The sequence below is a fragment of the Corvus kubaryi genome, unplaced genomic scaffold (genome assembly GCF_017639235.1).
Source record: "Corvus kubaryi isolate FWS band 111438036 unplaced genomic scaffold, C.kubaryi_AGA036_p1.0 split1-131, whole genome shotgun sequence".
Lineage (NCBI taxonomy): Eukaryota > Metazoa > Chordata > Aves > Passeriformes > Corvidae > Corvus > Corvus kubaryi.
In genome coordinates, this window is record NW_024582073.1 from 23,944,621 (window position 1) to 23,955,064 (window position 10,444).

Consider the following 10,444-nt stretch of genomic DNA (forward strand, 5'->3'; position numbering starts at 1 on the left):
GGGCGGAAGGGGCTGGGAGGTGCAGCCGCGCGGCCCCGGGCTCGTCCCAAACCCGAGTAAATCCCCCTCTCCATCCCTCAGCGCCCCCCGGACAGTAACTTTTCCTGCCGTGCCCACGCCACTGCGCGGCGCGGGGAGCGCGGCCGGCCCAGCCGCCTCCGCGCCCCTCCTCGGGGCGGTGAGAAGCGATGGAGGGGGAGGGGGGATGCGCAGGGAGGAGGACGGGCTCCTCCTCTTCGCAGGACCCGAAAAGCTTCGGCCTCTCCCGGTTGGAACCGGCCGGCATCTGCCGGAGGCATGCGCCGTGCGCGGCCGGTGCAGGGACGGGGCTGGGCGGGGGATGCTGGGCGGGGAGACGGGAGGCCCCGGACCCCCTCAGTCCTGTGAGGTGCTTCCCCCGAGAGCTTCGTCTGCGCTTCCCCCCGCCCGGTGACAGCCCCCGGCCGTAGCAGCTGTGCTTCTCCTCAAACTTCACCTGTGCATCCCCCTGGAACTTGCAACCCCTGCGAGCCTCAGCCATGCCTTCACCTGCAAGGTGCACCAATACACCCCATGAAAGTTTCATCTGTGTCTCCTGCTCCGGTAAGGTGCACCTGTGCACCCCCCCGTGCACTCATCTCTCGTTAACATCCCTGTATCCCCCTGCCAAGTGCACATGTCCCTGTGAGGTGCGCCTGTGCACCCTCCCTACAAAGTTTTATCCTTGCGTATCCTGGGAGATGCGCTCCGCCGTCAGGGAGTGCAGCTGTGTCACTGGCACTCTGCGGGATTTGCCTTCCCGGACCTCACAGACTACCCTTTGGTCTTCAGGAAGATGCAGTTGACTGGATCTTTGCTTCAAGCTAAAGCTACATTTCACTGTGTGGTTTCATAGTGGTTTCATTGCTTCACTTTTCTATTAAAAATAGTTCAGGAGTATGAGAGGAGGGAAGGGGGAAGGTTTAGATAAGGACTTGGAAGCCTTCCCACCCAGAGGAGTGGTGCCAGCACCCCACAGGCTTGCGGTGCATTGGGCATCCCTGGTGAGAAGCTGCTCCTCGGGTGGCTGTGGGACCTGCTCGTGGTCAGGCACTGCAGCGTTGTCAGGCTGCTCGAGCACCCGCAGAGTTCCCCTTTCTAATGAGCATCGTCTGCAACTGCAGCCGGAGCAACCCCCAGCTCCCAAAACCTCTGACTGTCTGCACTGGAGATCAAAATACAGGATTATAAAAGGCATCGTGGCACAGTACAATAGTGGATGAGTTGGCCAAAAGAGCATCTCCTGTTCAAAAGTGGAGCCTCCCGTAGGAGGGAGATCACCCCAATGAGGAGAGGCAAGGCACATGGCACCCCTGCAGCCCCCCAACATCTCACCTCATCAAGGAAGGAGCAGTTGGACTCCTGCACTTGGGTAATACCTGGCAGCCCCAAATTCACCAACACAAAGAATCAGTGAATGGGGGAGAAAAATTGAAAAAATCAGGGCAGTGTTTGCCTTTGAATTCTGAAAGCTTTGGGCCAAACATAGGAGGTTGCTGTTTCAGAAATATAATTAAGATAATGCTTAGTTCCCACATGCCTGAGTTAAGCAGGCATTCATTTTTGTTTCATCCTTTCTAGTCAGCTGAATTCCTTATTTATGAAATTACTACAGTAATAAAAACAACTCATTCCTTAAAAAAATAAAAACAACCCACTGCAGTTATGTAACAGCCAAGGGAGCTCCCAGTTCCGGGCTATGGACCTGAGTGTTTGCAGATGAGTTATCTTTAGAAAAGCACTAAATACTTGCTTACTATTTATGCTGCCACATTTGAGCATCTTATGAGCAGTAATTAATATCTCCTGTTCCCCTGAGATAAGGGGGTATCATCCTTGGCCACAGCAAGGGAACTGAGGCACAGAGGGATGCAGTGATTTATGCACCATCATGCAGTGACTCAAAGAAGACACAAAGCACCGGACCAAATTTCCTGAGTCTTTCCTTGCTCTATGAGTGCCAAACTTTGCCTTTCCTATCGCAAAGCCAGGACTCAACTTTCTCTGTAAATGGGGGTGAAGGGGAGGTTCTGGGGGTGCTGCACAATGGGTAGGAGGGAAGCAGGAGCTGAAAGCTGTGACTGACTGAAGCAAATGTCAGTGAAAATTAAGGGCCTCTCTGAAATCAATTGCAAAAGCCAGTCAGGTTCACAGACGGCAGATTTGGGTCCCTGGAAGGAAAAGGATATTGTTAACAGCAACTTGCTGGCAAGGCAACTGCTCTGCCAGGAGCTTTTGGTCTTTAAGAGCACAGTTGTCATCCCAAGTCACTGAGGATTTTACTCTTGAGTTTACTTCTGCTCCTTCAGGACCTGAGGGTAAATCTCCCACATACCATGACCGACTGCTGAACCTTACGGATAGAACGAATTTAATTAAGATGGACAGTTTAAAGTTTGAATGTCGTGCCAGTGCTCTCAGCAGCTCTCGCTGCTCAGTGTAAAACAGGAGACTGTACAGATGTTTGATACGTTGGTATGTTGGGGAAAAAAACCTGGGATAATGAAGGCAGTCTGTGTGACTCTGGGGGCTGAGGATGTTTGAGTATTTCAGTAAAAAACATGCTTTGCCTTCAGCAGGTCTGCTTTAGGCTGACTGCTTTGGATTAGCACATCAAACCAGTCAGCCTTGGAAATGCCATTATTTATCCTTCCCAAATCAGCAGCTCTCATCTTAGGTCAAGGGGAGTCACCCCCTCTCATAAGCCCTAGGAAGCACCCAGCAAATGTAGAACAAAATTATCAATTCCCCTGCTGAGAAGATCATGCCCTGCTCTTGGTCTGAAATTTTAGGTTTTCTGTCCAACCCTGGGCTTTGCATGACTTGAAACATCTTCCAACTAGATTTTACAGTAACTCTTGAAGCAGTGAGATCTGTGTGATTGCAAATGAAGCAAACAATTCAGGAAGAGCAGTTGCTCTCTCAAAGCACCTATACCTAAAGAGTGGGGAACGCCAAGGCAGGTCCCCTGCGAACCTCTGTGACGCATTTCTCAGTGTCTGCTGGACAAGGAGAGGTCCTGCTGGCTCTTCTGCAAAAGCTGCAAGCAGACACAATCCTTTGCTCATCAGGGGCTGTATCTATCAACCTCAGCAATTAACTGGTTGACAGCAAAAGCTGCCCCAGGTTATATTAATGCAGTGATTCTGGAACAGCTCATCCCAGCAGGAAGAGGCTGTCTGTCAGGGATGGCTCCCACCCTATCCTTTGCAATGTCTCCATCAGTGAGCAGGGGGGAAGATACTCAGGTTTAAAGATCTTCTCAACTACCTCCAGGTTCTCCTCCAACCTGGACCTTGGTCATTTCAGCTGTTTTTTCCACGCTTGACCCAAGATGCCCGGAGCAGGCTGAACACTCCAAGCACCTCTGGCTGGTTGCAGCAACCTCCCACCCTCCAGACTTGCTGGGCTGGGGAAAAAGTAAAAGCCTCTTTGTTGACTGCAGATGTGCATATGAATGTGAGGCATTTCCCTAATAAATATCTTCCCAAAGGGGGATTAATTAGCATCCCAAGATTTTCTCACTGCACTCCCTCTGACTGCAGCAGCTCTGCAGCACCTCCTCTTAGGGACGCTGGTTTACTGCTGGGAGCACGTTGCTGGCCCCTTTCCTGCTGCACAGACCCCCAGGGCTGAGGATTCACAAATCTCCTGCTCAGGAGCCGGCATTGGCAGTGGCTCCCGTGCTGTGCTGTGTGAGTGTCTGGCAGTAACCACACACACATCCCGGTTTCCCCAGTCCTGTGACCATACACTGTGACCCATCACAGCAGTGATGAAGGCTCCCTCCTTCCCCGCCTGTCTGGGTGCTGTGAATAAGTCACTATAAAACCTTTGACATGCCAAATTATTTCCAACTGGTAAAAATCCATGAATTCGTAACCAGGGCCAGAGGTGGGATCTGCTGACACAGAGGTGGGATCTGCTGGTGTTGGAGCTGGCTGGCCTCTGCTTTGGGCACATCAAAATGGGAAAGCAGGCCCCTTTGGAGTCACGGAGCCTCACAACCCAATGTGGATCTCAAATAGATCGAATGAATCATGCTAAAAGCAGTTGAGTTTATATGTAAAAGGGAGTTCAGGGTGACTAGCTCAGCTGTGTAAGTCTCCCCAGGGGATCTCTGAAGATTATCTCTTCCTACAACTTTTTTGGGCTGAAAGAATTTTGTGGGTTGTGAATTAAATACAAATGTTTCCCAAACAGTGTGCATGCCCACGGCTGGCTTTACCCTCTGTCACATGGGGATTTTGGAACTTGCATGTACATTTAATGTACAATAACATCTGTGTTGAAGAAACCCCATTCTAGATCAAAGCAACATTAAAGTCTGAGCTATGTAGCAATTACTCAGAGACTTATCTACAGCATCTCAGTGCAGCTGTCAGGAATACTTTCAAAGAAGTGTTCAAGGCCAGAGTGGATGGGGCTCTGAGCAACGTGGTCTGGTGGAAGGTGTCCTTGCCCATAGCAGGGAATTGGAACTGAATGATCTTTAGGGTCACTTCCAACCCAAACCATTCTATGATTCTATGATTCTATAGAGATTTTAAGAATCTTCATTTAAGGAGTAGTATTTTCTGACACTGGAAATGAAGTCCTGGGGAGACAACATATCTTTCTTCCTTATAATATTTTTTCTGCAAGCTTAGATTAAAAAAAAAAAGTTTGGGTTTTTCCTCCAGATGTTACCAGAGACTTTCACTTCAATTAGCTGTAGGAGACAGAGCTGTGCTAGCAGAGCAAAGCTCCATGATGTATGGGAGAGGCTGTCCAAGGCCTGTGTTGGGAGCATGATGCCATGAAGGAGGAGACAAGACTACATGTGTCCCGAGAAAAGCTGAGAGCATGAGAGCTCTTATGCATGTGGGAATAACACAGGTGGTGGGAGCCAGGAAATGCTCATTTCTTGGGGTTTTCAGTGCAGGACTTTGCGCCTTCTTTGTAAATTAGCAATACTGCTTTGGAAAATTACCTGCCTCCACAGTCAGTTCCTTCTCTTGCTGTAAATAACCTCCAGCCACCTGAATTTTGGCTACCTGCTTGGGTCAGCAGGGTAGCACTATTACAAAATCTGCTGTATCATGAACAACTCTGTCAATGTGTATCCATCTTTGCTGAGGAAGAAGGGGAGAACATGAGGTTAATGGCTGTACTTTTGACCAACAGCTATTTTGCTGGTGTTTTAACCAGTGATTGTTTTAACTAACGATCACTGAAGTACAGCTGTAGCTTTATGATGGGACTTGGATGAGGAGCATCCTATTTACTCTCCACATGGCAGGCACTGCAGCCTGACAGCAGGCAGGGGGAAGGGAGTTTGAAAAGGACCAAGGGGAGGTAAAAGGAGGAAAACAGGAAGAAAATTGGAGCAGGGAAGGTATGAGGATATTCTGAAGCAAGGAGAGGAAAATTAGATGTCAAACCAACCACTGGTAGAGAAACCTCAAAATATGACTACTGAATGCCCTGGCTCAAGACGAACTCTGCAATGATAAGGCTGGAAAAGATGTGGCAAGGTTACTTGAAGTTTTTCTGACATTTGAGAGTCAGTTCTGCTGCTGAGCAAAGGAAAGTCACACTTTCAGCTCGGCCTGCAAGGCTGCCCTGTAACTGCTTGCAAGGTCCAGCAAGTGCCCCAACTCCTCCAACAGCAATGTTGTGTGTACCCTCAGGGGAAGCAATATAGATGATCCCCTAAATGGGTAGGGCTCATGTCAGAGCTGATTTTACACTGGTTTTTCAAGCACTTGATCCAGGCTGGGGTTTTCCTTTCCTTGCATAATGCCTTTCAGCAAGGAGCTGAGGCAAATTTTCAGGTATTTCCAGTTTTCCCGCTCAGTGATGCCTCCAGGCCCCAGTGCTGCAAGACACAGGCCACAGGTCCCCTTCCCTCTGTACATGGGGTTGGGGGACACTCACTGCAGATGACACAGAGACCTGGGCTGCTTCTGGAGAAGCAACACCTGTCACAGAGAGAGGCATCTGACTGATCCTCCCTTCTCAGTCTGGGGAACCTCAGGTTCTTAAAATCCCACTTCCCACAGCTGCCTGATGCTTGCTCCTCTTCTCCACAGGGATCCAGGAGCCCAGTATCCTCCTTGAGGACAGTGTGAGCATGGGGAGAGGTGTTGGGCATCATCAGTTAGGGTCTGCAAAGGGGATTTTGGGGAGCCCTGGGCAGACTCTGAGCTGGCCACAGACAGCAGTACTCGGATGTGCCTCCTGTGAAGGGTACTCTGGACATTTGCTCAAGGAAGGTTCCACTCCAAAGTTCACTGGTGGGGCAGGAAAATAGACCTGCTGGGGCAGGACACAGCCACACATCTGTTTCACAGACTGGTTTCCAGTGTTAGATGCAGACCTGCCTGGAGAACCAGGAGTCCCCATTTTCCTCATGTAGACAAAGCCAGACCAGCTTCAGCCTGGGCTCTGCTGAGAAGTCCAGTTTGGTTTTCTGTGTGTGCTGCTCTGGTTTTGCTGTAGTGGGGATGTCGTGATCCTTGGGTGTCCTATTTTCTTCGAAACTGAAGTCCTAAAAGCTTGTGAAGTTTGAAAGATCCAGTGGAATTTTCATAATGGTGGAGTTGCTATGTTGATTGCACTGGACAAATTCATAAAACACAGTGACTTCCCATGGCATCACAATCCAGAGCAATGAGCACAGCCTGGCACCCTGCTGAGGCCAGGGCAGGGAAGAAGCTGTCCTACCATTGCAGGTGGATAAAACTGGGCTGAAACACAGCCAAAGTGAGCCAGCTTTGAGTGACCTGTGATCCTGCATCCTCAGTGTTGGCACTGAACTGCTCCCTCTGTGTCAGACAGCTGCTGTGTCTGTCTGTTTGTCCCGCTGGGAAGGTGGGTGAGCACCTTCCTAGAATGAAACTGCTGTGCAAGCACACACTCATGCCATTATCCTGCAGCTCACAAATGAGTTTGAACTTGATTAAAAACATAATCAGGGCAACTGATGCAGCAGGGGCCAGGGATGGATCCAGGCAAGAGGTGCAGGGGCTGAATGACAGCAGCTGTCTTCAGAAAGTAGCAAGCTGTGACCCTGGAAAAAACGAGCCTTATTGTGAGAATACCAACATCACCCAGTCAATGGTGCCAGCCAGCCAGGGAGAGGAAGGAGGTTTGCACATCCCGAAGGTAGACAGCCTCGCGCTGGTCCGGCCCGAGGATGAATTCACTCCAAACTTGGGAAAGGTGCAAGTAGCTCCTTGGCAAACAGAGAGCCGGTGCAGCTTCAGCTGCAGGAGGTGCCTCCTGCGTGGAGAGGAGCCAGAGGAACTAATCTCCCCACGTTCGAGTTTTGCGCTTAGATTTTTGCCCCACCATGGAGCAGAGGGAGCCAGGGAGCCCAAGGCTGCCCTGGGATGCTCGGAGGAGAGCGGAGCCGCCCCAGGAGCAGGGCTGGCCTGGGCAGCTGGGTGCGCTGTCCTGGCCGGGCTACGGGAGGACGAGTGGGGCTCATCCCGCACTGTGCAGCGCTGGGCAGGGAGCGGGAGAAAGCAAATGCACACAGACCTCCAGTGGCCCTCCCGAGTACTACACGGCACTGTCACTGTCACTGTCACTGCCACCCCACGGACGGGGACCTCACCTGAGGCGCCTCTTCTTCCCCTGCCACTGCGAGTGAGTGAAGAAGAGCTCATGTGCACAGGGAGGGGTCCTGCAGGAAAGCAAAGAGATACGGAAGAGTTACTCCTCTTCTCCCTGCTTCAGTGGCCAGTGCCTCAAGCATAAGCGTGGCGGGGGCTGCAGGCTGTGCTTCAGGTCTCAGGGAGGAGCAGGACAGTGCCCGTGCAGCAGAGCACTGTGTGACACTGCCCCGTGGCAGCCCTGGGCTCCGTCTTACTTCTGAGGCCCAGAGCCTGCAGCATCTCTAGGAGGGTGCTCTCAGGCACAGGTCCTTGGAAATGCAGGTAAACCTGCACAGTCCTAACGCGGGTCTGGGACCTGGCGTGGGCTCAGCTGCTTACAGCCCCTTGCTGTGCATTGGACACACGGAATTTGAGAGCAGGTGAGACAGTCAGGGATCCCATTTCCCAGACTTGACCATACGCTTTCTTAAAACGAGCCACCAATGGCTCAGGAATGCTCAGTGGGAAAGATATTGAAGGTCCAGAAAAGGTCTGCCCTAAGGATTTTTACAGTGCACCACCAGGACAAGCATCACACATAACCTCCCACCCTCAGGAACGGGTGTGGTACTGAAACTCTGTGCCTCCCTCCTTCCCTCCTTCTTTGACATGCAGAGGGGTTTTCCCATGCCATCCTCCCTCCTGGTGTTCTCATCCAGACAGGCACAAGGCTTGAACTCATCAGCTTCATGTGATTTCATCAAACCCTTCTAACAACCATCACTTCTTCATGTGCCTCTATTGTAAACACCTCCATAAGGAATGGTTACTCATTTACAAGGTAGTGCTCTACGTGCCAGTCTGCTACTCCTGGGAGAAAAAAAAAAAGCAGCAATATAAACCCCTAGGGTTTGGTGATGATTTCCTGGGTTTAACAATGACCAAAGAATTAGGTTTGAGGCTTTTTTCTTTTGTGACCCCTTTGCATCACATGGGAAAGCTGGTTTTACTTAGCTTAATATCTTAGCCTCAGTCTCCTCCGTGGCTTTTTCTGACTTCCCTGATGTCCATCACCTTCCCGTCATGCCCTCTGCAAGAGGCAGAGTCATCTCAAAATTCAGGACAAATTATTTTGATACCAAGGAGGTGTCTTGTGTGGCTATGACAAACAGTTTTTATAATGGAAAAACCAAGAGCAGTGCTGAACAGAAAAGGGAAGATCAGAGCATTTGAGTTCAAGGCTTAGTGTGTAATTTCAGCATGTCCAAGAGAGGATTGAAGCCTGGTAAGAAAAACCTCCTTCCTGCTGTCCCCCATCTGCCCGCTGGTGCTCCTTGGGGGAGTGCTGCTGACTGCTTCAAAATTCAATTTTTACATGGGCAGTGGCATGTTGGGCCTGGCAGTAATTGCTTTGCCAGACAACTCTCTGCTTGTCGCTGCCTGCATGGTGGGGGGCCAGAGTGGCTGGGATGTGTTGCTGGATTAGTACCATAAGTCACAGGGCTGCAAGAAGCCCCATGCTTTTGGGTCAGCACCCACCGCTCTCAGCTGTGCCTCTATGACTGGCACACCAATGCGTGGGGCTCAGTGCCTTGCTCTTGCTGGGGTTTGGAGACTTGAATTAGCAGCACTGAGCCTACAGCCTTCCCTACCCCATCCCATCCCATCCCATCCCATCCCATCCCATCCCATCCCATCCCATCCCGTCCCATCCCATCCCACCCCATCCCATACCCACCTGGTTCCTGCTGTATCCTCCCAGTGTACTTTGGGGTGCCCAACCTGGTAGGAAAGATTTTGGTGGCCCACAGGTTCCCTTGCTGATGCTCACCCTCTGCTGCTCCCTGACTACCCCGTGCTATTTCCAGTACATCTCCAGAAAATAGCTCACTCCCCCCGACACCACTGTCTCTCTACAGCAGGGAGCAAACTCAGCAATTTACCAGAGGGATTCTGATTCTTATTTTAGACTCCTATTTTAGCCTTCTTTTTCCTTCTAAATTTGTTAAGTTAATCCCTTTTACAGCTCTGGGAGCAAGGTGCTGCCAGTGCAGCATCACAGGGCCCCCAGAAAGACTTACTGGCTTCCCAGCCTCACTCCCTGCAACCTGTTTTCCTCCCTTTGTCCCCATGAGCCTCCTTTAATTTGGACAATAAAAGATGCTCTGAGCTAAGCAGATGCTTTTTATTACTATTATTATTTTTAAAGCTGCAAACATCACCATCTCTTCAACTACAGCAGAGAAGGTGAAATGGAAAATGTGGGGTTTGGGTATGCCTGATCCGGGATGGCAGCAGTGTTACTTGGGACTGAAAACTTCAGAGTCCTAATGTAAATCAAAACTGCAGGTTGTATCTATTACCTTACAATCTGCTCCATTCTGTATCACTCATTGCAAATGGCTCTTCCCAAGACCATGCTTTGCCATGGGATCTGCCTTGTATCTGCCTTGTGCAGAAACCTTGTCTCCAGAAAATCTGTGTGTAACATCTGTGGGTCATCTCAGTTTCAGAGGCTGGGAAGAGGGTGATATGCTGTGGTCATGCGAGTCTCTTTTCAGTTGTTTTAGCACATCAACATGCTGGTACAACCGGCCCAGATGACATCTGTTATTTCTGCAATGCCAGCCATGCATCATCTTGACTCACTTTCTATTAGATCCAGCTGTTCTGGCTGATACGCTCTTGACCTTTTCAGCTGGTTCAGCACTTAGCTACCAGGAGGTCACTGGATGCCACTTTGAAACAGGCTCAGTGCTTACAGCTATTCTGCTGGGGTGAGGACGGATTTCATCCACCTGTTTTGAGTATGAGCACCTTGAAAGATCAGCTGGCCTTTGCTA